Source organism: Arvicanthis niloticus, chromosome 12 (assembly GCF_011762505.2).
Source record: "Arvicanthis niloticus isolate mArvNil1 chromosome 12, mArvNil1.pat.X, whole genome shotgun sequence".
Lineage (NCBI taxonomy): Eukaryota > Metazoa > Chordata > Mammalia > Rodentia > Muridae > Arvicanthis > Arvicanthis niloticus.
In genome coordinates, this window is record NC_047669.1 from 61,535,391 (window position 1) to 61,561,903 (window position 26,513).

Consider the following 26,513-nt stretch of genomic DNA (forward strand, 5'->3'; position numbering starts at 1 on the left):
ACTGTTAATTATTATAAAACACACTTAATAGATCTCTCCTTGTATAACTTATCACATGTTATTATCAATGCGCAGTCTTCTACCTACTTGTCAGAAACTGTGAACACTGGTCTGATCATAACACTAAAACATACAGTATTTCAAAACCTCCAAATATTTAAGTTTCTCTGGGAATGATGTAAACAAAATGTGTTTTTAGAAAAAAAATTATTTCTAGACCCATTCATCAAGAAATCTTTTTGAATTAGTCTGGGGCATCTAATAAGCTGCTTTTAAATAAAACCAGCAAATGTAATAAATTTGTTCCTGGTTCCCCAGCATGCATGGTATATAGTGACTGTCTAATCTTAGCAGACTATTCTAAGTGTGAGTCATTACTATGCTAAGAGTTATCTGGGGTGAGCATTCACTATCTCATAGCCCACTGTATTAATACTCATGAGCTGTGGGAGTTTTAACAAGACTGCTACTCTTTCTGCTACACTTTCATCATCTGATGGAAGTCATAACATCTTTTGAACGAATTTACCAATTGTGTTAAAAGAATAAATAGATGGATCAGAGAGTGAGCACATAAGCAAATATAATATTCTTATTAATATTGTGATAATTACATACATACATCATTATCACATCATGTGATAATTACATACATACATAATTCTTACATGCATACATACAAACATACACACAATATATATTGACCACACTCCTATGTCTGTCCCTAGTTCCTTTCAGAGTCACTCCCTGTTTGCCTACTCCTCCTCACTTCTTGTTTTCCTTACAATGAATTGTGAGTTTTGAACTTCCCCTTCCTTCCTTCTACTATGCTCTCAGAAATAGCTGTCAGCAAGAGAAGAAGTTCAGTACTTTGAGCCATGACCCACTTAAATGCTTCTTTAGCTGGTAGAAAAATTCAACACAGCTTTAAATGTCAGCATTACTGTAGAGTCCCCTGGTGTCACCCTCCAGGGTAAGAACGCCATGTGTAAATATAAATTCCAGGCTTTTCAAATAAAATACTAGAAGTTATTGTATCTGTCAGATGAAACAGATAATACATGTCTGTAAAATTCTTAAAATTTTGTTGCTCACAAACTACCTTGGGGACTACAGAGATGTCTGAGCAGTCAAGAATACTATTTTTTTTTAAAAGAGGACTCAGATTTGATGATCAGTGGTCATCTATCATAACATGTGTTCCTTCAGTTCCAGAGGATCTTATACCCTCTTCTGAGCTCCATGGGTACCAAATAAGCCCATGGTAGTCATTCATACATATAGTCAAAACATACAAAGAAATCTAAAGAGTTAAAACAAAACTATCTTGAATGTAAATAGATTTAATTTTCCAATTAAAAGAGGCAGTGACAGATTGAAAAAGCAAAACAAGATCACAGTAAGATGATCAAATTAGAGGTCGTATATATTAAAACCAAAAGGATTAAATAAGATCTATGTATCCAAAAATAAAGTAAGGATAGTCATAAGTACCGCAGAAAATATACACCATGTATTAAAATCAGTAAACAGAGACAGTTCACATGAGGTCAGTCCTATAAAATAAGCAAATGATAATCAAATTCAGAAGCACCACAATCAACAAGTCCAGAAATAGTACTTTTCCAGTTGTCTCCATTAGGTGAAGTTGACACATCTCCTTCAGTGGGAACAATGACGGACTGACTGTTCTTCCTAGGAGTCTAAGAGATAGATTAATTTGAATGTCTGATCAAGTTCTTTTGCAGGCTGTCAAATCCTATAATCATGGTCCTTTGTGGTAAACACGTTTCCTTAAGGCACACAGACAACATGTCAGCAGTTTTGCCAGAACTGCACTGCTGAGGTCATGATCTCTATTTCCTAGGAATATCAGGATTTTAGTTTCTAAAACTGTAGTAAGCCTCAGATCTTGAAGCTTTTTATTTGCTCACCGAAAATATTATAAACATTTCTTTTTTTCCCAGGGAAACTTCTGCTTATTTCATAGTCCTGAGCTCTAGAATAAAAAAAAAATCTTAAATTTCTCAGCGAGAGACACTGGCTTTGTGTCAGAAACCAACAGGGACAATCAATGTGTTCAGGGAAAAGAAGGGTTAGCAAATTATTAGAACTAATCACACCTATTGAGAATCTCAAATTAAGTCCAAAAAAGGAAACGAAAGCAAAAACAATTTCCACTTACAGTATTGTATAACAATTTTGATTAAAAAACTGATTTTATTTCTTTAGAATAATTAACTTCTGCCTACTTGTAGATTACTAAAATGAATAATCCCCAGATCATGAAAATTATTTCAAAGAAAATTGATTCTTCGGGTAAGGTTATATCATTATAATTAACAAAGAAGAAAATAATTTAATTAGACATGTCATATAATTATTTTTTTTCTCAAAGAAATAAAATTACCACAATTACTCTTGACAGATAGTATAGAATTCTTCAATGGAAAACTTAAACATGTCCACAAGAAAAGAAGTCAGCTGTTCAGTAAGAAGGACATCTAGAGGTTGGTCTTTTCTTTGGGACATTCTCTGGTAAATCTTCATTCGTCTGCAAACACTTAAAAAGTATTACTATAGAAAAGATTTCACTGAACAACTATTAAGTTGCCTTTAATTTTGTCTTAAAATTGTTGCCTTTAGAGTTCTCAAATTATTTCTACACATCTTGTTATTTAGCATTCACACATGAGGGTGCATGCATACACACACCCATGCACACACTTAAAATCTGCAAACCTCAGGACATTTTAACTCATCTTCATTTTTAAGAATCTAGTAATGGAGCAGAAGAGAGCTACATAACTTTTTACATTTCATTATGATACTTGAATCACTGAATTAAAGTAATCTTTTAAAATAGCAGGAGGATAAAATGAAAATATAAAGCAAATGTCTTACTGAAGATTGTCAGAATTTTTATATAAAGAAACTGTTGATAAGTAATGTTATGCATAAACTATTATACTACTACTCACAAAACAATCAATATGTACACTTTCAACAAATGTACCTTCTTTAGTAATAGTTAATATACAGTCTAAATAAACAGGTTTTTAGAAAATGTTATTTTCACTTCAAATATTATCTAAACCTAGAAATAACATTTCTTAAGGTGTATGAGATTAATAAACAATCTAAATTAAGGTGTGTAATACCAAAATTTTCTAGGAAAATATAGGATTAAAGAATAAGAAGCAGTTATAGTTATATCATAGATGATAATGTCAGCTTTAGCATATATGGATATTTCTTCATAGATTAAGCATAAGGGAATGTTGGAAACACATTTTTTTCCCTGCTCCTACCATCAAAGTTGGTCTTGATGACACTGTATTTATTGGACATACTGATAGACACATAGGTTACTTACAAGAACATGAGTGATAATAGCAACTGTAGTCCAACAAAAATGTCCCTTCTACTCTCAGTGACAGTACCAGGTGACAGCTTCAATGGAGTCCTCAGTACTTATGCACAGATAGCTTACTGAATAGTCTCCTCTCTTCTAGTGAGTGCTTGGTACTCATTCAAGCTTTGGAATGGGTCTCGTGGGACTTGTAGATTTTCATCTTCTGACTCTTGTTTAATGAGCCTTTGTCTTTTCTTTAGGATAGATTATTTCAATCTAAGAAACGACATGACACTCTGTGCCCTCAGGATGCTTAATTCATTTGTTTTCATCTTCTACACTTTCTTATGAACTTTGGGAGGGATAATAAAGAGGAATACTATTTTGTGATATTTATAACAGAAAATTGTGTAACTATGCCATAGCAACAGTCATGTATTGTCTGGTGTTAAGATTCCACCAATCACTGGAATAAGAATTCCTAACAAAGTCTGAAAATAGCATTAATTTATGAGCATTAACTCAATGATACATAAAGTGATCTGGCAGGCAAATGACATTCATTTAACACAATACTAGCAGTTCCTACTCACTGGATAGAAGACCTCTCCAGCCATGCATTTTCAATACATCTTATATTGCCAAATAAAAATTCTTTCTTGTAGAACTAGCCTTAAATATTTTTTAAGACAGTTGAAAAAAAATGGGACCAGAGACAAAGGCTCCATATTTAAGACCATATGTTGTTCTTCCAAAAGACTCAAGTTGTATTCATAGTACCCACATCATGTCTCATAAATATCTGTAACTCCAATTACAGGGTATTCAACACATACCTGGGCCTCCAGAGTCATTAGATGCACAATGTAGTATACAGACATGCCTAAACGTAAAACACTTGTCCACATAAAAGAATAAAATCAAAAGAACAATACTTGTTTGTACCTATAAAAGTCATGCCACAATTTCACCAGTGAGCGTGTCTCACCTGGCATGTGGCACACAGTATCCATAACTGAGTACCATTGTGTGTGACAATGCACCTCAAGCAACTTTCACAGTTTCTTCCAGGACTAGAGAAGCCTGGCAGCAGGGAAGGACTTTCTAGTGAAACTTTGGTTTGATTTCTTCTTTGTCCTTTAAGACAAAGCACATGATGTCTTCAGGAATGGGGACATACAATATTTATTCTGGTATTTGACCAAAAGTTTATGTCTCCAGAGTCCTCTCTAGACAGTATTTACATTGATGTGTATGTTGTTGATACAGGAATTTTCTTTCAACAATATTATGGGTCTTGGGAACACCTTTTACTACTGATGCAGAATGCCTTCGTGAGAGACTTGTTTTTAACTCCTCTATATTTTTAAAGGTTAATTTATATTTTTTAGATTAAAACATTTTTAATTTTATTGGTTTTCTTGAAAATATTTTTCATACAATATGTTCTGATTATGGTTTTTCCTCAATCAACTCCTTTCAGATCCTTCCTTCCTCCCCATCCCCAAAATCCATAGCCTTCCATGTTCTCTTGTTATCTTTTGTTTTGTCTTGTACATGATTGTTCATTTTTATCTTATCTAGATGATTTTTGAAGTCCATAAGAGTTGAAAATACTAGATTTGTTATTAAACCCCAAGCAGTGACAATATGCTGTGTTGTGTGTGGCTTCAGACCCTCCCTGGTAAACATCTATATTGAGATGCGTATTGTTGGTATGGGATTTTGTTCCAACAGCATTATGGGTCTTGTGAACTTATTTCCTTACCAAGTTTAGGTAGGAAAATATGGTTAGCTTTAGCTAATAAAACCATTTGATGATGGGTTAGCAAGTTTTCTCAAGGCATTACTCCACTCCATTCTTCCAATCAAATATACTTGGTGTTGAGATTCAGTAGCTAATGTGATACAAATAACAACAAAACTCCCAAACAAATAACCGAAAATATAGGGAAATCCAATTTAGCATGCAAAGACCTCATAATATAGCAATTAGTACAATGAAAGGTGTAATGTACTTAGATGAATGGAAGATGTTGCCCTTATATATCTTCAGTAATTCACAATATTTCCCACAAATCATATATATGAGGGTCTCACCCAGAGGCATTTATGTGGTATCTCCACATCATGGCTTTCACTGCTATTCAGGACCCAAGACAAGGGCTAAGTAGATCACAGTAGTTATGGCCTCTCACTCACACATTGGAACTGGCTCTCCATTTGTGACAGATTCCAGCTGGTTCTATGGCTAGCAACTTTCTGCTAGCCACAGCTGGATGGTCAAAGGACACTAGTTTAGTAGCAATATCTATCCCAGTATACTTTCTTAAGAAGCACATGCAAATAGTTTAATCTGAGAAGGACCACACTAATCATGTTGGCAGGTTTTGCATCCAGGGTGATGGAATAAAAAGTGAGTTTGAATAATTAATTTCTTTTCTAGTTTTGCCATAACTGACTGACATTATTGGTAAGCAGGTACTGAAATCATGTGCATTCCTAAGAAAAAACTAATATACAATTATAGACTTTGTACACTTCTTTGAAAAACTATATTGGTACATTGTAGAAAATACTACCAACATCCACTTTTATATTTTGTTTCCTTTGTGAAGAGTTATAGTCATTTTGCCTCATAATAAACAATACTGAGCAACTAAATAATATACAGTACATCTATATTAGCAATATATTTCTCAGTGCTGTCAGAAATTATATTCGATAAATGTTAAGTGAGGAGAAAACCTACAATCTTGCTGTAGGTTTAAGGGGAGAAAGTCTAGCATGGTGAGGGGGCATAGTGGCAGGAAATTCTATGGTTCATGGTAAGTTATTTGGTAAGCTGCTCTTATTTCAGTGAATCAAGACATAGACAAAGAGGAATTGTGTTGCTCAACTACTTTTTCCTTATACTCAGTCTGATGCTTAGATTCATGGGATGATGCAATTTAAATTCCAGGCATACCATCACTCCCTCAGATAGTCCATTTTGGAAGCACACCTAATGATAGGAACCATTGTAGTCTTAGCTTTGTTTTTATTTAATCAAGTTGATTGGCCACTCCCACAGGTTCTCCACCATCTTTATCCCAGCACAACTTGTAGACAGGACAAATTTAGGTCGAAAGTTTTGGGCCTGAGTTGGTGTCCCAATTCCTCCACTAGAAGTCTTGCAAAATTCAGGTCATCAGGTTTAGTGGAAAGAGCACTTAGTAGCTGACTAATTTCTCAGGCTCTGGAATATCCTTAAAATAAAGAAAGAAGTAGAGGGGCCAAGGGATTTGAAGCTCATTTTTACAAAAATGATCATTTGCATTTCTTTTCTTTTGAAAGCTTTCAATTAATTTTTTGTGGGTTTGTAAAGTAGCAGCTTTAATTTCTTGATATTAATTTTTCTATAGTTCTTTGCACATTGTGAATATTCAACCCTTGTCTGAAGTGTAACTGGTAGAATTTTTCCTCTGTTCTTTAGGCTAATTTCTTATACTGCTGATTGATTCTACTGCTGCATAGAAACATTTTATTTCCATGTAGTTTTTCTTGTTGATACTTATGTTTGATTGCCATGTTAATAACTTTTTTTATTCATTCTTTGTGCACTTCACATCATGAACACCAATCCCATTCATCTCCTCAGAGAGTGACTCACACAGTGGTAGCTTTCCTCAAAGGAAGACATAGGCCCACTGGCACTTAAAGTTCATGAAATCAAACACACATTTTAATCCTGGTTTCTGTACTTGTCTAAATTATTTTCTACCTCAAAGAGTAAAGATATTTTTTAGTCCACATTATGTTTAACTCAATGGTGCATCTGACTTTTTAATTACATATCAAGAAAGCTGCATAAAATATATGCAGGGTTCATCTCATTTTTATTTTCATATGGATATTTATTTGTTCTAGCATGATGCGTTGAAGCAAACTTTTTCCAAATAATCTAATAACATTTCAAATATCAATCTATCATATAAGTTTGCATCTATGTCTGAACTCTGCAGTCTGTTCCACAAGACTATATTCCTGCTCATAAATTAATGTCTGTCTTAGTTAATTTAGCTTTAAAATAAATGCATACATCTGGTAGTATAAATCATGTTAATGACTTTCCTTTTGTAAACCATTTTTGTTCTCATGCCAGACCCTTATATTTCTAGGAATCTTGATGATCACTTTGTAAATTTCTACTAAAAAGCATTTTGAAATTTGACCGTGACTTAAAAAAAAGTCAAGAACTTATGTCATTTTACTCAATTTTCTACGTAATACATATTTATAATCATATATACGTGCACTGATTTAAATTATATATTAGCTCAGAAATCATGTATAAATATCATTGTAGACATGCTACACATAGTTCTCTAAACTTATTTTTAGGACTGTGTTTAGTTGTTCTAAACTACTTTTATTTATTATTTTATATATTCATATTAGTGTGTATGCATGCACACACAGGTGTGAGTGTGTGTGTGTCACACAGCAGGTGTGGAGGTCAGTGGATAAAAGTTTTTTGTTTTACCTTCTTGGGTTCTGGGTTAGATCTCAAGTCATCTGACTTGGGTGGCAAGCAGACCTACTGCACTAACTCAGTGACAGAAAATTCTATGACATTGAAAAATTATAAGGTACACTCAACATCTTATTCATTGACTAAAAATCATTTATTTTTTTTTTAGTTTCTCAGTGTATTTCCTATATACATCTTCTCCTTTTGTAATTTTTCACAAATCTGATTATTTACTTACACATGCAGTGGCCAGGGTTCCCTATAGAAATAGAACACATGTAGTGTATATAGATGAGAAAAAGAATGATTTTACATGGTTCATTTACATCATTTTGAAAACTGACCAACCCCAAATATACACTGCAGACTGATAGGCCAGTGACTGAAGGGCCTGTTGAATATCACCTTACTGAGTAGACAATTTTTTACTCTTTTCAAATACACAGCTGATCAGATAAGACTCTGCAATATTCTGGAGTGGAGTCTACTAACTCATATCCTATTGACCTTAAATCTTGATCTTGCTCAAAAATACCAGATCAGGAAAAATGGTGATCACAAACCTAGACTCTCTGCTCCAGACATCTGACAGAAAACATTAACCCTGAAACAATAGTGTTTATTTGTCTTCCACTGAGTATATATTCATCACATTGTACAACTAGTGGAACACAGTGCTGATTTGCCAATTCTAACATTGTAAAGTTTATAAAATGTAGAAAGGCATACTACAACAAAGTTATTTTTATTTCACACTACTAATAGCAGTGATTCACTAGGAAAAAAACAAATTACAACTAATTCCTTTTATCCAGGAAGAAAATATTAATACCTTGTCACTATGATTTCCACTCTTTTTTTTTCTAATTTTAGCAAGATATTCTTTGAAACTTTATTTTATTTTTAAATTTTTTTATTGGATACCTTATTTACATTTTCCACTCTTAAAACATACCTTTTCTAAATACTTTTATAAAATAGGTATAAAATAAAAATTATCCACATAAACTTTGTTTTTTCCTCAATCAAAAACTTTTCATTCAAATATTTGCCATCTCCTTCATCTTAATGCTTCAGCATTCAATTTTGCCACAATTCTTTTATCAGATAAAACAGATAATGTACTATGTTTCCTCAAACCACAAGAGAAAATAAACTTCTCATTTAATTTTTTTCTTGTCTGTTATTTGAGAAAAAAAGTAACTAAAAACTGTGTATACTGGAACTCTCCTCAATTTAAATTGATATGTTTAAATAAACATAGTCTTTACTAAGAGGATTACATTTTCCCATATTTATACTTGTTTTAATTACATTGAAAAAACTGTATATTTTCTATGTAAAGCTGCTATGATAAGCATAAATTAAAGTTTTCAAAGTTTTTTCAATTCACAGAGTAATTTTATCTTATTTTGTTGTTGATAATTAGGAATTACTTTTTGCTTTCAAATCTTTACAGTTCTTAATTTATTCAAATTTTATAACCTTTCAATGAGGAAATTACATTAAACTTATAAAAACAAACTAACAAAGAAACAAGATTTAGTTAAAAATGCATGTTCTGTGATCAAGAGAGTTGTTTATTTTTCAAAATTGTACTTTTCAAGTCAGAAAGAATGAGTCAAACTAAGATCACTGGATAGCATTGATCACACACAAAAAGATATTTTCACTATAAAAGAGATTATTTCCTGAGCCATGGTCACAAAATATTAGCAGCTAATTGTGGTTCTTAGAAATTAAAACGTGACACAAAATTAAAATATCAATTTAAATGTTATTCATGATTATATAGTAGCAAGAAAAATACAATAGAATATATTATATTACATTTTGAATTTGTATCTATTAACCATAGTTGTATGTAAGAAATCACGATACAGTGTTCTAATTTTCTTTTTCTTATTGGATATTTTATTTATTTACATTTCAAATGTTATCCCTTTTCCTGATTTCCCCTCCAGAAACGCCCTATCCTGTCCTCACTCCCCCTGCTTCAATGAGGGTGCTCCCCCAGCCACTCACCCACACCAGCCTCCCTGCCCTGATATTCCTTTACATTGGCGCATCAAGCCTTCATATGACCAAGGGCCTATTGTTCCATTGATGTCCCACAAGCCATCCTGTGCTACATATGCCATGGTCCATGGGTCCCTCCATGTGTACTCCTTGAATGGTGGTTTAGTCCCTGGGAGTTCTGGGGGGGGGGTCTGATTGGTTGATATTGTTGTTCTTCCTATGGGATGCAAACCTTTTCAACTCCTTCAGTCCTTTCTCTAACTCCTCCACTGGGAACCTTGTGCTCAGTCCAATGGTTGGCTGCGAGTATCCGCCTCTGTATTTGTCATGTATCTCTAATGTGCATTTCTTACCTAGGAATATTGTATCAAATCTAGAAGATGTACTGTTTAGTGATGTAAATCACAAGTAGACATAAGTACACAACTATTGTTTGTAAATGAACACATGTAAAGATACACATCCAAGAATTTAAAGGCATAAATACAATATCTAAAATATTTACCTAGAATATATTAAACACTCTATAATCTATGTGGGTAGGTTATGTGTGTGCAGATGTCCACAGAGACTAGAAGAGGGCATCAGATGTTCTAAAGTTGGAGTCTCTGGTGGTTGTGATTTATCCACATGAACGCTGTGAGTCAAATGGGTATTCTTGAAATCCACAAATGCTCTTAACTGCTCAACTGTCTCTCCAGCCCAAGGTGTGTGTGTGTGTGTGTGTGTATTTTCTCTTGCTTTATATTGCTTTAAGTATCTCAGATCGAAAAAACAGGACTTCTGGAAATGTTAAACAATTCTATTTATTTCCTTACATTCCTATTCCTCAGTTTACTGAAAATTTGAATTTGGAAGATAAAAAAAAGAAAACATAAAAAATTATAGCAAGAAAAACAGTTGACATATAAAAAGTTGCTTTTTGTTAAACTAACAAGAAATTGCTTTGTTAATAATTTATTGCCATACTGAAAATTGTTTCTAAAACTAAGGCACAGTTTTCTTATCATAACACTAAAATTTGAGAAGAAAAACACATTTAATTGAGAATTAAGACCTAACAAATCACATGGACCTGCATTTATGAGATGTTTGGCTTTATGATTATAACACAAAACAATAAAAATAGCATACTTGTTAAATATTTTACTGGGAAAGCATTTTAGAGGAAAGATTGAAACAGAAGCTATACAATAGAAGTTTTTTGAAGATAAAAGCACTGGTTTTATCTGGATTTATCTGTACTCCTGTCACAAAAGAAGTAGGAGTTGCATCAGGAGCCAGAACCAGGGACGTGACACTTATATTTGATGAAGTTGCTATTCCAAAATATTTCCCTGTGGATGTTTCCAATGTGACAGAGCAGAAGATAATGAAGTAAAAATAAAAGGAAGATTAGCATTGTGTGATATTTTAAACAGTGATATTTAGTAAGAATTTTTTGTCGTTTAATTTCTTTATAAATAGAAAAATGGCAATAGCAGAATGAGATATGGGGAAAAAAGCAAGAGGAAAGATGGCTTTTTTAAAAAATTGAATTCCAAAAATGTTGACTAACCCATCCTTTGTATGAAAATCATTAATATGCTTGTGTAGTTTCAAGAGTGAGCTCTTGTTCTCTTGTTTCCATCTTAGTTCCTCAGTAATTTAAAATTTATATGGACAAATGAATATCACCATTTTATTTTTGCACAAGGGACAGAGTAGGACCTTCTCTATAATTTTCTTTAGGGCTTAGGATCTGATGAGTGTAACACACTGGAAAAACAAGCAGTGGCTGCATTTTCATTATAAGGATATGTCAGAAAGGTTAGCTTCATTTGTACTGACATACAGTTGCTGATTACTGACAATATATTTTTCTGGCTTGTTCACTGTTCTTGGCATTACTTGTTAAGCCTCCCTTGGACCAATTATAGGTACATGTAGAAAACAGATCAAACACAGAAAATCTCTAGTCTTTCAAGCACAGATGTAATTAGTAAGTATTTTGTATACTTTTTAAATCTCTTTGATTGTTTCTTAGAATGTTTCTCTCAACTACATTTATACGATTCATTTTCAAATTGAGAAATGAGGCAAAGCCAGAAAACATATAATACAAAAGCAACTTCAGAAAAGAATAATCGTTTCCTTTACCCAAGCCTAGTATTTTGTTTTATTTCATTTAAAATAAATAACTGTACTTTGTCTGTATACTTTGTCCCTTGCCTTCTAATTTACTTTCTATAAGACCTCCAGGTGGTACCATATGTAATTCTACCCTTCACAGGGGAGCTGTATTACTAGTTTCAACAAAATGTGCTCTGGTAATAACTTTTAGTTTGGAAAACCAAATAAACTGTGGCATATTCATGTATAGGTCTACGTTATGATTTCCTTTAAATGAAAGAGAAATCATTCTGGTTGCTAATGAAATTTGCATGTATATAACATAGAAAATCACATGCTTAACATAAATGCCAGAGGAAAAAGCAATTGCATCTGGCTGTTGAAACCCTTGGCTCTTGTGTCCAGCTGGCTAATGAAAAAAGGCCTGATGGCAGGCATCTGGACTTCCAACAGTTGCCTTTTCTTTTTCAATTACATTTTGAAGGCAGGAGGATGGCAAACCTAATTATAGAATTTTCTAGATGTAAATGGATGTTTGTATTGAAGAGAAAAGTCATTTCCTTTTTAAACGTTAGAGGGACTCACTCTGGGCTTCAGAATTTCTTATTCAAATTAATTATATAATTCAACTCATTAAAAATTTAAAATGTAAAATTACATATGTATGTATCCTAACGGTATCTATTCATTGTATATAGTACTGCATGTCATAAAGATATTTTCATACACATAGGTCAAGCATTCCATCACTTCTCTTCACACTAGGCCTTTGCATTACAATAACTAGTTTGTTTCTATGCTTATCAAAAACATACATAAATGACTTCATTCATGTGTCTAAAGCAAACAGCATTCACCACTAAAATAAATATAATATTTGAGTATGACTTATCTTGTTTAATGGTAATCTCTGGATATATCCATTTTGCTGGTGTTACAAAATTTATGTTCTTTATATATATGAATGAATGCAACTCGATTAGAGGTATAATTTTTAGTTCAGCCTCATTGGCTAAATTAATACGTACATTGGCTGATGGACATATAGATTGATTACATAGCCTAGCTGTTATGAAATGCGGTGCAATAAACACAGATGTATAATACTCTGTGTTACATTACTTGGCGACTCTGCCAGGACTGATAGAGATGAGTCCAGATGACAGGTCTACTTTTGGTGTGCTGAAGAACTACCATACAGTTTTCATAGCACCAGACTGACATACTCCTCAAGGAGTATATGAAATTTCCCTTCCCTCCACAACTTTATCAGACTTGTTATTACTTCCTTAAATATAGCAGTTCTGAAAAGATAAGGTGTAAAGTCTTAATTTACATTTTAATGCCTGATAATCCTATTTCTTCCTTTTTACAATTTTACTTTGGAGAACTTCCTGTTAATGTCACTAGCCCATTAATGGATTGTGGTGATTTGGCTTTTCATCTATTTTGGGTCTTTTATGCATTCTTGATATTAATATCATCTGATGCATATCATGTAATACTTTCTTCTGTTCTCCTGTAACCAGGCAAAGCTTCCAATAGAGAGATTGAGATATGAACCAGCCACAAAACCTTTCCTGCATGCAGATATACTGGGATCAAGGTGGTACAGGACTTGTGGGAGCTGCCAACCAATCACTCACTGGTCCAACATGAGACCCATGCCATGAGAGGGAGCCCCCCCCACGACACTGAATTGATGGCCAGGAACCAGAGGTTTGATTGCCTAGACGCCTTGGGTAGAAACAAATGCATCCAGAAAATAATAATGCCAATGAATTATTCTTATTGATATTCTGCTATACTCGAAGACCAGAGGCTAGGATAATTATCTTCAGAGAGGCTTCATTCAACAACTGATCAGAGCAGATGTAGAGATCCATATTCAAACATTAGACAGAGCTCAGAGGATCTTGCATAAAAAATGCAGAGGAAGGATTGTATGTAAATATAACTTTTATTTGTCAGATGGAATTTTCTTCTTAGGGTTACTACTGAATAAGCCTACCCTTTCTAGTTCCTTCTGAACTCTGGCTGGTCCAGTTCAACTCCTCTGTTCTGGCTCAAACTTCTGGCTTTCCTCAACTTCTCACCGAGTTCTTCTCTGGCCTCAGACCAACTCTGGCAATTTGTTCTAATCTGGTTCCTGCTTATTCTTTGGCTTCGACTGCCTCTGCTGATCTGCACTGAACTGCATGAACTCAAGAAGGAACTCAAGTCCACTGTACTTCACTCATTACAATGACTCCCAACAGACTGATCAACTGAATGAACTCTACTTCACTCTCCTCCCTGCTTTTAAATAGTTTTTCTCCTGTGAGTTGGGGCTACCCTATCCCTGACTCCTGTCAAATTTTTAATTCTTTGGGATTAAAGATGTGTACTAATGGATTTCAGCAAGAGGGATTAAAGGCATGTACTAAGGGCATGTCTGCATTCTAGTAAGATCACACAGACTTAGAGTCTTTGGATATAATCAAGAGCAGCCATGTTAGTGGATTAAAATTCCTCTACAACTGTAGGAGCCAAATGCATCAATGACACTTTCTACAAGAAAATAACCCACCAAATTGGCTAAGCTGAGCTCAGAGTGACTCACAGAGGCTGAAATGAGAATCAGGAAGCCTGTATGGGTTTGATCTATGTATATGTCCTCTGCATACATAGTGTGATTGTGTATCTTGATGTTCCTGTATGTCATCTAAGAGTAGGAATGGTGGTTGTCTCTAACTCTTTTGTCTGCTTTTGGGCCCTTTCATCCATCTGTGATTCCTTGTCTGTCCAGTATTAATATGAGGGGATGTGCTTAGTCATATTGCAACACAGTATACCATGTCTGGTTAATATCCCAGAAGCCCTACCTTTTTCTGAAGGGAAACGTAGGAGATGTGAATCTGGGGAAGAGGGGAAGTTGTGAGAAAGACTGGGAGGAGTGTGGGAGGGGAAACTGCTGTTTAGATGCAATATGTGAGACAATAATACAAAACAAAACAAAACCCCTCTTCTTCTTGTCAGCTTTCCTTTATCCAATGCTTGGTTATTTTCTTTTTTGGCTTTCAATCTCTCTGTTCTATATACATGGTGTGTATATCTACACTATGATTTGTGATTTACATCTTTTGTAATTACCACGGAGCCTGGATGTTCGGCTCACATTTAATATTACTTTAGAAGAGTGAATGTTCTATTCACCACCCTGTCTTTATGACCTATTATTTTTGTCTCCCAATTTTCCACTTTCTTGGTGAAGATTCCCACAGAATCTGAAAATGAGAAAATTTTCACTTGAATTTTTACAATTTGTTAAATTGTTTTGTATTCTGTGTTTACTTTTTGATGTCATTCAGGTTAATCTTTGAACTTAATCAGGGTTATTGCTTTTCTTGTTAAGTTTGCAAATCAGGGTTAAAATCCTCCATTATTTCTCTTAGAATTCATATAATTCACTTTTGTTTTATTAAAAATAGATTTTTTTTTTGGTTTTTCGAGACAGTGTTTCTCTGTGTAGTTCTGGCTGTCCTGGAACTCACTCTGTAGACCAGGCTGGCCTCGAACTCAGAAATCCACCTGCCTCTGCCTCCCAAGTGCTGGGATTAAAGGATAGATTTTCTTATATAACATATTTTGATTATCTTCCTTCTATTTTCCCAGTTCCTCCCAAAGGCTTTCTTTTTTTCCAGACCCATGCCCTTTCTGCCTCTCATTAGAAAACTGAGATATGAGGAATGATACTAAAATTTGATTAAAAAAAATGAATCTGAAACAAACACAAATGAATAGGGCAAAGTAAATAAACAGAGGGAGAAGAGTCCAAGGAAAGGAAAACAAAACATATATACACAGAGACTCACTCATTCACATACCCCGGAATCCTGTAAAAACACAAAACTAGAAGAGATGTTATATCCGCAAAGAACCTATATGGTAGAAAACAAGAAAGTTGAATTCAAAAGACAAAACCTTTGGTGAGAGAGAGAGAGAGAGAGAGAGAGAGAGAGAGAGAGAGAGAGAGAGAGAAGTAACATGACATTATGAGACAAGGAAGCTCCAAAGTTGCCTTTGAGTTTATTTTCTGTTGGCCATCTCCTGCTGGGCATGCAGCCTACCCTAAGAGTACTTTGTTTGTTCCAGTGAGACTTCCTGGGAGACCATTTCCAAGTGGTTATCAATCTAATTCACTCTTAATGAAGTCACTGCCGAGAAACTGGTAAATTTTGGAGAAGTCATGCTTTTTTTCTTTTTCTTCACATTGAGAGATGCACATGTAATATTAGATCATTGTCAAGATTTAAAAAATCAAACAATGTGGCTGAATTCTATTACTTAAAGTATTGGTTACTAGCAGGGGCCATGGAAGGAAAAGAAACTGTTTAAATAGGAATCTCTATCATAGCAACAGCAAAAGAATAGATGAAAATTAAACAGAAAGGAGGAATAAGATATGTTAAGGTAAGTAGAGTTTAAAGATTGTCAGTGCTATAGAAGTTCATACTGAAGTAAATAGAAGTGTGTGTGTGTGTGTGTGTGTGTGTGTGTGTGTGTGTGTGTAGACAGAGTGAGATAGGAATGGAAGAAAAGTAATGGGTCATAGGCAAGAAAAGTCAAGTATCTGTAGTCATAGATGTATGAGCTATAAAGCCTTATTAGTTCAAATTTTATTTAAGGAAGAAACAAATGTAGTGCAAAAGACATATATTTTGGAGAAAGTTTCATTGACTAGTAAGAAATTATTCTGAATTATGTCTTAAGAAGTTTCCAGCCAGACACCTCATAAGCTCCCAGGGACTAAACAACCAACCACAGAGCACTCACAACGCTAGCTGGTTATGTAGTTAGAGGATGGCCTTATTTGGCATCAATGGGAGGAGAGCCCCTTGGTCCTGTGGAACCTTGATAATCTATAATAGGAGAATGCTAGCGTGCTGAGGTAAGAATGGGTGGGCAAGTGGGGGGCAAACTCGTAGAGGCAGGATGTTGGGGGAAAGGATAGGGGGTGTGTGGAGGAGAAACTGAGATGGGGATAACATTTGAAATGCAAATCTGTAAATAAAAATGCCCAAGGCTTACTTCTAGTCACCACAATCATGTGTGTGCACACTCACCCAAGATGCAAACATATACACCCTCACCCCATCCGCACACATTTTAAGTAAAACATATTACTTTGCTTTTAAGACAATGTGTTTCACTAGATGTGTTACATTGAAAAGAAATAGCCCCCATAAACTCATATAGTCCAATGCTTGGTCCCCAGTCAGTGGAAGAATTGGGAGGTATTGGCTTGATACAGGAGTTTTGTCACTGGGGGGTGATGTTTGCTGTTTTAAAAGCTCATACCGTTGGCAGTTAGCTAAATCTCTTTCTATCTCTTCCTCTCCCTCCTCTCCCCATTTCTCTCTTCTCTCTCCTTTCTTTCTGTCTGCCTTATGCTTATTGATCAGATATAAGCTTTCAGGTGTTTCTCCAGTGACTTGCACACCTGCCTGCTGCCATGGTCCCAGCCATGATTGTCATGGACCCTAACTTTTAGAAGCCTAAGCATCAAATTAAATGCGTTCTTTTATTAAAAATGAAGTTTTTCTGTAATACAATAGAAGTATAATACAAAATTATTTAGTCAAGTTGTAAGGCATTAATTTTGTTTCTGTGAGCCATCAATGTAACTAAATTCTGGAAACACAAAGCTTTATTATTTCCTTATTAATGGTAAGAAATAATTCTGAATTTTCTCAGTTACCATGATAACCAAAGAAGAAATGAAAAATTTTTAACTTTTGGTAAACTGAGTTTATTATCATAAGTGTTACTTTTCATTTTCTTGTATCTAACATAAAGGAATAGATTAAATGTTTTAATTAGGTTTCAGCTGAACAATGATTATATTGTCATAGTTCTTTGCTTAACCAAGTTAAGATTACTGGGGATTAATATTTCATCTTTCTCTACCAATGAAGTCAATACTAAAATATATCAGATGTTCTCTGTGTCACTGTTCTCTTTCCAACTTCTTTTTGGAGTTTAAAACAACCTAGCTGTTTTAGTTCTTTTATATAGCAATGAATGATAACAGGTTTTTTATATTTCATATGAATATAGAAAGGAAACGCTGGGCTGCTGTATTCATGAGCAAACATGTTCTTAAAAATATCAAGTATATTCCAGAAAGTGCTTATACAGTAACAGGTTTTCTATTATAACATGTTGGTTTTGTGTCTACAATTTACAAGCAATTTGTATTCAGAATGAAATGCTTCTCTGCTAATGTTCTGGAACATGATCAGGAAGTATAAACGAGTGGTCAAAAATAGCTCAAACCTTCAAGATTTGTGTTTAATGCCACATGATATTGATAAAGTTCAACCTCAGATTTTATAAGAGGCTCATAAAAACTATATGCAGCAAAACCTCAGTCTTTCTATGGACAATTAGACGCAGGATAAAAGCCTGGGATCCCTGTTCTCCCTGAACCTGCATCATTATTTTGATCAGAACCCTGTTTAACTCTGCATGAAGTCATGGACATCAGTCATTGTGTTTGTTTAAAGCTTAGTAATAGCTGACCTATCTCATCCTCCTTCTAGGCTCTACTCACAGAGAGAAGAAGAAAAAATTAAAAAAATATTACTCTCCTCTACTACAATGACTTTTACTAGATACCTAAAGAGTTTCCTCAAAGTCTGTAGTTATTTTCTTTCTCCAAATATTAGGAAGACTGAGTGCCAGCTGAACATCTCTTGTTCTCCCTGAAGCTGTCAGTTCTGGGATTAAGTTCATAGAATTGATTGGTTGGTCAAAGGGATCTAATAGGAACCCACAAAATAACCTAAGCTGTTGAGAAGACAATGGGTTGCTGCAGACAATACCTCTACCACTCATTTAACATTGGAGAAATCAGACTGGTAACTCCATAGAGCCTTTACACCTATGTGCTGGAGGTTTTGATCCTGGAAGCTACTCTGTATCAACAAAAAGGAACAAAGGAGAAATATACACACTAACCTAGTGTGATGGTTTGTATATGTAATAGTTGCCTGGGTCATGGGGTCTGTTTATAGCAGGAAACCCTAAGAAATAAATTGGTACCAGGGACTGGCGTATGGCTATGAAAGGCCTGACCATGCTTTTGTTTGGAGGAACATGGATTTGGGGACTTTGGAAAACAGAGAATGCTTTGAGTTTGGCTTAATAGGCTATCCTAGTAAGAATATAGAAGACTTTGTTGCTTAGTATGATTCAAACTTTGCAGACTTGGCCCACGAGGATTCAGTGGAGAAGAATTTCAGAATGTAGCCTACAGACTATTATTGTGGTATTTTGTTGAAAAATGTGGCTTCTTTTTGCCTTTGTCTGAAGAGTCTACCTGAGTCTAAGGTAACAAGATTTACACTAATTGCATTGACAAAGAAAGCCTCAAAAATGTTCAGCAAAGACTTTGTTCTCTGGTTAAGTCTTATGAAGAATGTTTTGAACAAGTGCAGCAAGCTTAGAAAGGAAAAATATAAAGTATATTGTTCAAGTATTAAAGGAACATCAGGAAGTAAAATGGAACTGAATCCTATGTTCTAGGAAATAACAGATCAGGAATTTTGAAGCAAGATCCTACCCAGATAAGTTTAGATCCAGGCATGGTGGTACATACCTTTAATTTCAGGAGACAAAGCCGAGCAGATCTCTAAATTCAAGGCCAGCCTGGGACAAAGCTGGTTCTAGGTGAAGAAAAGCTTAAAACCAGGCATGGTAATATATGCCTTTAATCCCAACATTACAGGAGACAGAACCAGGCAGATCTCTGAGTTCAAGGTCAATCTACAGAGAAGTTCCAGGAAAGCCAAACTTAGGCAGAGAGGGAGTCGGGAAAACAGAAAGCTGGTAATAAAATAATGGGGTCATGTTCCAGCCCCAGATAGCAGCAGAACATGGCAGCTTCAGCCAAGTGGCTATGGCTTTAGAGTAGAAAATAGAAAGGACTACGGGGACAATTGATCTTTAGCTGGAGCTAAGAAATTAGCATAGATTAAGAAGAGACCAGCATTACTGAGGAGAAATCTTCTGGGAAGTGTTTTCTGAGTGCACAAAGAAGCTGTGTTTCAAGATAGCCAAGGTTGTACTTCGTGCTGCAGCTGTGCTTGGTAATGTGTAAGAGTCACCCAGTTGGTACTGGTTTTGAAGACATAAAGGGGGCATGGAAAACAGCTGAGGCTTGACACTGTGAGAAGCCATGGAAGGCCATTGGTAAAAGTGCAGCTGCAGCTGTAATTGACCGTCCAGGACTGAAGGGGTTATGCAAAAATTTGAGGCTTGGCACAATGAAGAGAGCCTATGAGAGGCTATTGGTGAAGCCTTGTTGCATCAGAAGATCCCAGTGTATTGGAGATGCCCAGTACCATGGGATTATCACCAAGAATAGCAGCAGCAGTGGAGTGGATCAACCTGAACTTAAAGTCCTACACAGAGAAGAGCTGGGAATTGATGCCAGCCCCTTGGAGGAGCCCAGGAAATCATGCGTGGATCCCAGATATTGAAACAAGAAGCTATAATATTAAAGCTGCCTTGAAGACCCCCAAGATTATGAGAGTTACCTTGGTCATGGTGTTTGTTCACAACAGTAAAACCCTAGCTAAGACATCTAGTTATAAACCATTTGATATACAGTGGTGTCCTGATTGTAAGATAGACTAATGCAATAGTGGCACAAATATTATGGGCATAACCAACCAATACCTGTATTGAATTGACTTCAGCCTAATTGTCTGAGGTAGAAACTTTACTTGACACTGCTTGGGTAACCAAAAATCTGAGATTAGAATCTAAAAGATCCTAGGAGTATATATTTATGTGTATATATATGTATACACACACACACACACACACACACACACACACACATAAATATTGCATACTAATGGCATTCTGCTATCTTACATTCACAGATCAGCCCCTTTGCTCACCCATCATCAAATAAGCTTCCTCCTTCAGCAAATAGGACCAAAAACAGCATCCCACAACCAGACATCATGCAGAGAGCGAGAGACCTTGGAACACTCAGCCCTAAAAGGGCTCCGCCTCACCCCACCAAAAGATCCTCAGGGAGGGTTTAGTGAAGCCAGTAGAGCAGGAGGCTGAAAGAGTATCCTGTGCTTCCAGTTTAGTGCTTTTTATGGGGTTTCCTACTTTGTGAATGGGTGAGTCTCTGTTTCTTGTTCCTTTCTTGGGTTCATTTCTTTTTGCTTTTACTTGTTTGTATGAATGTTTGTTTTGTCTCATTCTGTTATGTTAGTTTTTGCTTTGTGTATTATATCACATTATATTATATTATTACATTATTATATTTGAATCTGTTTGAAGCCTGTTTGATTTTTAATGAGTGATAGACAGGGTGGTGGGTCTGAACGGGAGGGCAAGTGAGTATAATTAGGACGAGTAGATGGATCCAAACTATAATCAAGGTGTATTATGTGAGAAAAATATTTATTTTTTTTAACAAAAAACCAAACAAAGTAAAAGTTGCAAAAAAAGGAGGTAATTATATATTGATAAATGGCTGGTTATCTAAAGCACAAGCTTATAAATGATAGTCTCCCTTAAAGAAAGAATTATTATTGTGTAAGTTAGCTACCAATTTCTTGGTTACTTTAGTAATTGTGTTCTTGCCATTCTGTTCAACAACAATAAAAGGCATGTGGTCTAAGTCTCTATTTTATTGTAAATCCTACAGAGAATGAAACCATCTTAAACTTAAACTTTCAAAAGAAAAACAGAATAGTGTCATATGTGGTATTTGTATTATTGTTTTAGCTTTTGCAGTTTACTTTTTTCTCATCATTTAGACTGAAAAGGGCCACACTTGTGGGATCTTCTCATTCTATTAAAGAAAAACTTACAGCTTAGAGCTTGCAAATAGCAAATCTCAGTGCCTAAATCTTATTCATGTGTACATTTGAGGGCTAGATTTGAACTCCTGTTATTATTAAGACTTATGTTATAACTGCTTAGAATATTAAACAAAACCACCATGTGTATTTGTTTGTTTGTGTGTGTAAGTGTATGTAATTAGCCTTAACACATTGTACAAATGTAATTGCAAAACTTAATTTCTTTTTTGAGACATTTGCAACTATCCACAAAATTGGCAAGTGTAGTTGAATTATAAGAAATATTTATGCTGATGTGCTGGAGACATCAACAGAGGTTGTCTGTTCCAGTAAATCTTTGCCAACACTCTCTGCAAGGCAACCCAAGGAGGGTTTTACAATGTGGCCACATGTAGATAAAACAAAGCAGGGGTCTTAGACAGCCAACATGGACGTGAAGGGAAATGTTGACACCATAATGACCGTGGCATCTTTAATGGGGTGAAAGCAAACAGCAGGATGTGGGAATAACATCAAATGATAAAATGCAGAAAATAACATCTCTCTTTTAAAAAAATGAAATTGTCTCAGTCACACTTTTCTTGAAAGTGGCTCAACCAGCTGAGAAGTAACAAAACAACGAAACTGATAGCACTCAGATACTAAGAAGTAGTCATTGAATGAAAAAGAATACTCCTTTATGAATGATGTTATTTTTAATATCACTCAACACTTAATTTTCATTCTATAAAAAGAGACTGGAGGTGGAGGTAATGAATAAGTCTCAGAATAACAGCAGATGTTCATCCAGGCTTGGCTTCTTTGCTTTCATAATTTTTAAAATAAACTCTCTCTCTCTCTCTCTCTCTCTCTCTCTCTCTATATATATATATATATATATATATATATATATATATATATGCATATATATATGCACAAAGTACTATACATATATACACACATACATATACATACCAAGCACTATAATAATGTATATTGATATAAAACAATATAGTAATATGTTGGGTGAATCTAATAAATGACTGATATATTGATAAAGGAGCCATTGAGGCCCACAATAATGCATTCCATAGTGGAATGTACTGTGGAAGAGAACCTAAGCCCATTGATGTGAAAGTAATAATGTATTAAAACTTCAAATAAATGAGAAGGAACATTCAGTCCATTAGGATTATTAAGCTGGGGCTACAAGAAAAACTGCAGAAAAGTTGTGTTAAAACACCTTTCTGAATTCTAGGTAGTCACTGAGGATATAAGACAGAATAAGAACATGTAATACAGATAAATTTAAGGAAACATGATTTAATAATTGTTACTACTACAAGATGTATATTATTGTTTATGTTCAAACACAGTATGTTTGTTATGGACAAACATCGCTGTTAAGGCCTAGAATAAGGAACGTGTGAAGTTGACACTCTACATTTTATAAGGCTTTGAAATCTGAAGCTCTGTGTGTGTGTGTGTGTGTGTGTGTGTGTGTGATGTATGTGTGGTATGTGTGTGCCTGTACACAGATGTGTCTTTTCTTGTTTTTTTCTGTTTTGTTTGTGAGTTCTGTTTGCCTCCTTGTTTGCTAGTGAGCGAGTGAGCTACTGAGAGAGAGAGAGAGAGAGAGAGAGAGAGAGAGAGAGAGAGAGAGAGAATGAAGTTAGCTAAGTGTGTAGGGAGGTGGGAAGATCTTGGAGGAGTTGGTCGAGGGAGGCAGTGATCAGAACACATTGTATGAAAAAATATTTCAATTAAAGAAATTAGAATGTTTTATCCTAAAGTGGATTTATCTGTGTGCAAGTTTCCCTTTGTCTATGAATAACAACCTCTATCACATAAGGTAGTCACTGGTCATGGGATAACAAATTGTGGTACATTTTAAAATGTAACAGGTCAGTTACTAAAAAGTTCACCTTTGTTATATCTTTGAAGCTTTCCTTATAATGACTAATAAACTCCTCAGAGTGCATTCATAATCATAACCAAAGATAGTTTGTTAATAATAACATAAAATAGCAAGATGAAAAGACTTCTTGATATCCAACTGATCCAATTATATTTTAAAAGCAACCTGTTTATGTTACCATTAAATTTCCATTAAATTTCTCTGTCAAAAGTAGATGTGTTTGAATTATTCTTTAAGTTATCTTCTTTTCTGACAATATTTCAAATAAGCTAACCATTTTTATATAACATGTACCAAGTTATGTAGCTCATGCTGTTCCAAGCCAGTTATAACCTTAAACCTCTGATTTTCCTATGTCTGTCTCCCAAGTGAAGGGACTATTACTATGAACACTATTTTTCATTTAAATTAATCTTCAAGGAAGTATTTTTAGAGACTTGTAGGAAACTAGATTTCAAAAAAAAGGTCATTTTTAAGAGCAAAATAAAGTTGGTTGTATTGTTCATCCTCTCACCTATTCCTGCTGTGAGACTAACCATTTTTAGTTTTCCTTTTCCATCTTAGTGCTTGCATATTATAATTAAATATTGGTTATAGAAACTTTTATAGAATGTGGAAAACTCTTTAATGAAGTTTTCTTCTTGTAGTTATTAATGAACAATAAAATTGATTTTATTAACATGACTTTCTCTATTTTTTTCTCAACTACTCTTACTAGGTTGACACTGTTGATTTGTGTTCTTTGAATCAAATATTCATTAGTTATATAACTGAGTATTGTTGGTATTGAACACATAGATATATTAAAATATTATTTATAGTAATGCATAGTTAGTATGCATCTATTATTAAAGATAATAACCCAGTGACCACTAAATTAATCAGCATTTTATTTTTAATGGTGTAGCTCTCCAGTAATCTTTAATCTGTTTATAACTTAAATACATAAATATAAAATTTATCTACATTTTAAGATATATGTATGGATATCAAAATATATTTCTGTATATATGTAAACATTTTATATATAAAAATAAATTTATATTATAAAATATATATTATATGTCCTCATGTATCCAATATATGGTTACATGAATATGTAGTAGGAAGAGAGAAGACATAGTTATTTTGCTATCTTTACAAACATTATTCCGTAATATGTGAACTCGTTATCATTATCACCAAACACAATTTTGTAAAGAAGCTTTTAAAAGAGCAAAATACATGAAGGAAATTAAAAAATACATTAGGTCTTATTTTCCAGAAAATTGGAAAATTTAAGAAAATGAATGATTTTTCTTGATAGATACCAAAGTTTAATCAATATCAGGTAGACACTCTAAATATATTTATAATCCTCGGAAGAAATATAAGCAGTTGTTAAAAGTCTCTAAAAAAAAAAAAAAAAAAAAAAAAAAAATCCAGAGCCTGATAGTCTTAGTGCAGAATTCTACCTGACTTTCAAAGAAGAGCTAACCCTAATACTCCTCAAATTATGCCACAAAATAGAAACAGAAGGAACATTGCTAAATTCATCCTATGAGGACACAGTCACCCTGATACCTAAACCACACAAAGGCTCAACTAAGAAGAATTAGAGACCAATGATCATTGATGCAAACAAAAAAATACTCAATAAAATACTAACAAACCAAAATGATATTCATGATAAAAGTCTTAGGGAGATCTGGGATACATGACACATATTTAAAAACAATAAAGGCAATATACAGGAGTTTATAGCAAGTATCAAATTAGAGAGAAACTTAAAGCAACCCCATTAAAATCAGGGACAAGACAAGGCTGTCTCATAACCCCTAAAGAAATAGAAGCAGTCATTAAAAGTCTCCCAATCCCCGCCCCCCCCCAAAAGCACAGAACTAGATGGGTTTAGTGCAGAATTCTCTAATACTTTCAAGTAAGAGCTAATACCAATGCTCTTCAAACTATTCCACAAAATAGATACAGAAGGAACACTACTTGATTCATACTGTGAAGCCACATTACACTTATACCTAAATCACACAAAGACCTAACAAAAAAGAGAACTTCAGACCAGTTTCTGTTATAAATATAGATGCAAAAATACTCAATAAAATTCTCGCAAACCAAATCTAAGAACACATCAAACTGATCATTCACCATGATCAAGTCGGCTTCATCCCAGGGATGCAGGGATGGTTCAATATACAGAAATCTAGCAAAGTAATCCACTATTTACACAAACTCAAAGAAAAAAAATCAAATGATCACCTCATTAGATGCTGAGAAAGCATTTGACAAAATTCAACATCCCTTCACAGTAAAAGTTTCAAAAAGATCAGAAACTCAAGGCCCATACCTAAACATAGTAAAAGCAATATTTAGCAAACCAGTAGCCAACATCAAACTAAATAGAGAGAAACTAAAGAAAAGACTTTGAATTTTTAAAGATATTGTGTATTTAAAAGGGATTGAAATTTTGATATGTAAAGACAGTGGAACTTTTAAAGTTATTTAGGTCTTTAGGATGAATAAGAAAGTAAGGATTAAGGTTTTAATAGTGATGTGTTTGTGTGTCAACTTGACATAAGCTGGAATTATCACAGAGAAAGGAGCCTCCTTTGAGGGTTTATTCAGCTTACACTTCCACATTGCTGTTCATAAGCAAAGGAAGTCAGGACTGGAGCTCAAGCAGGTCAGGAAGCAGGAAATGATGCAGAGGCCATGGAGGGATGTTACTTACTGGCTTCCTTCCCGTGG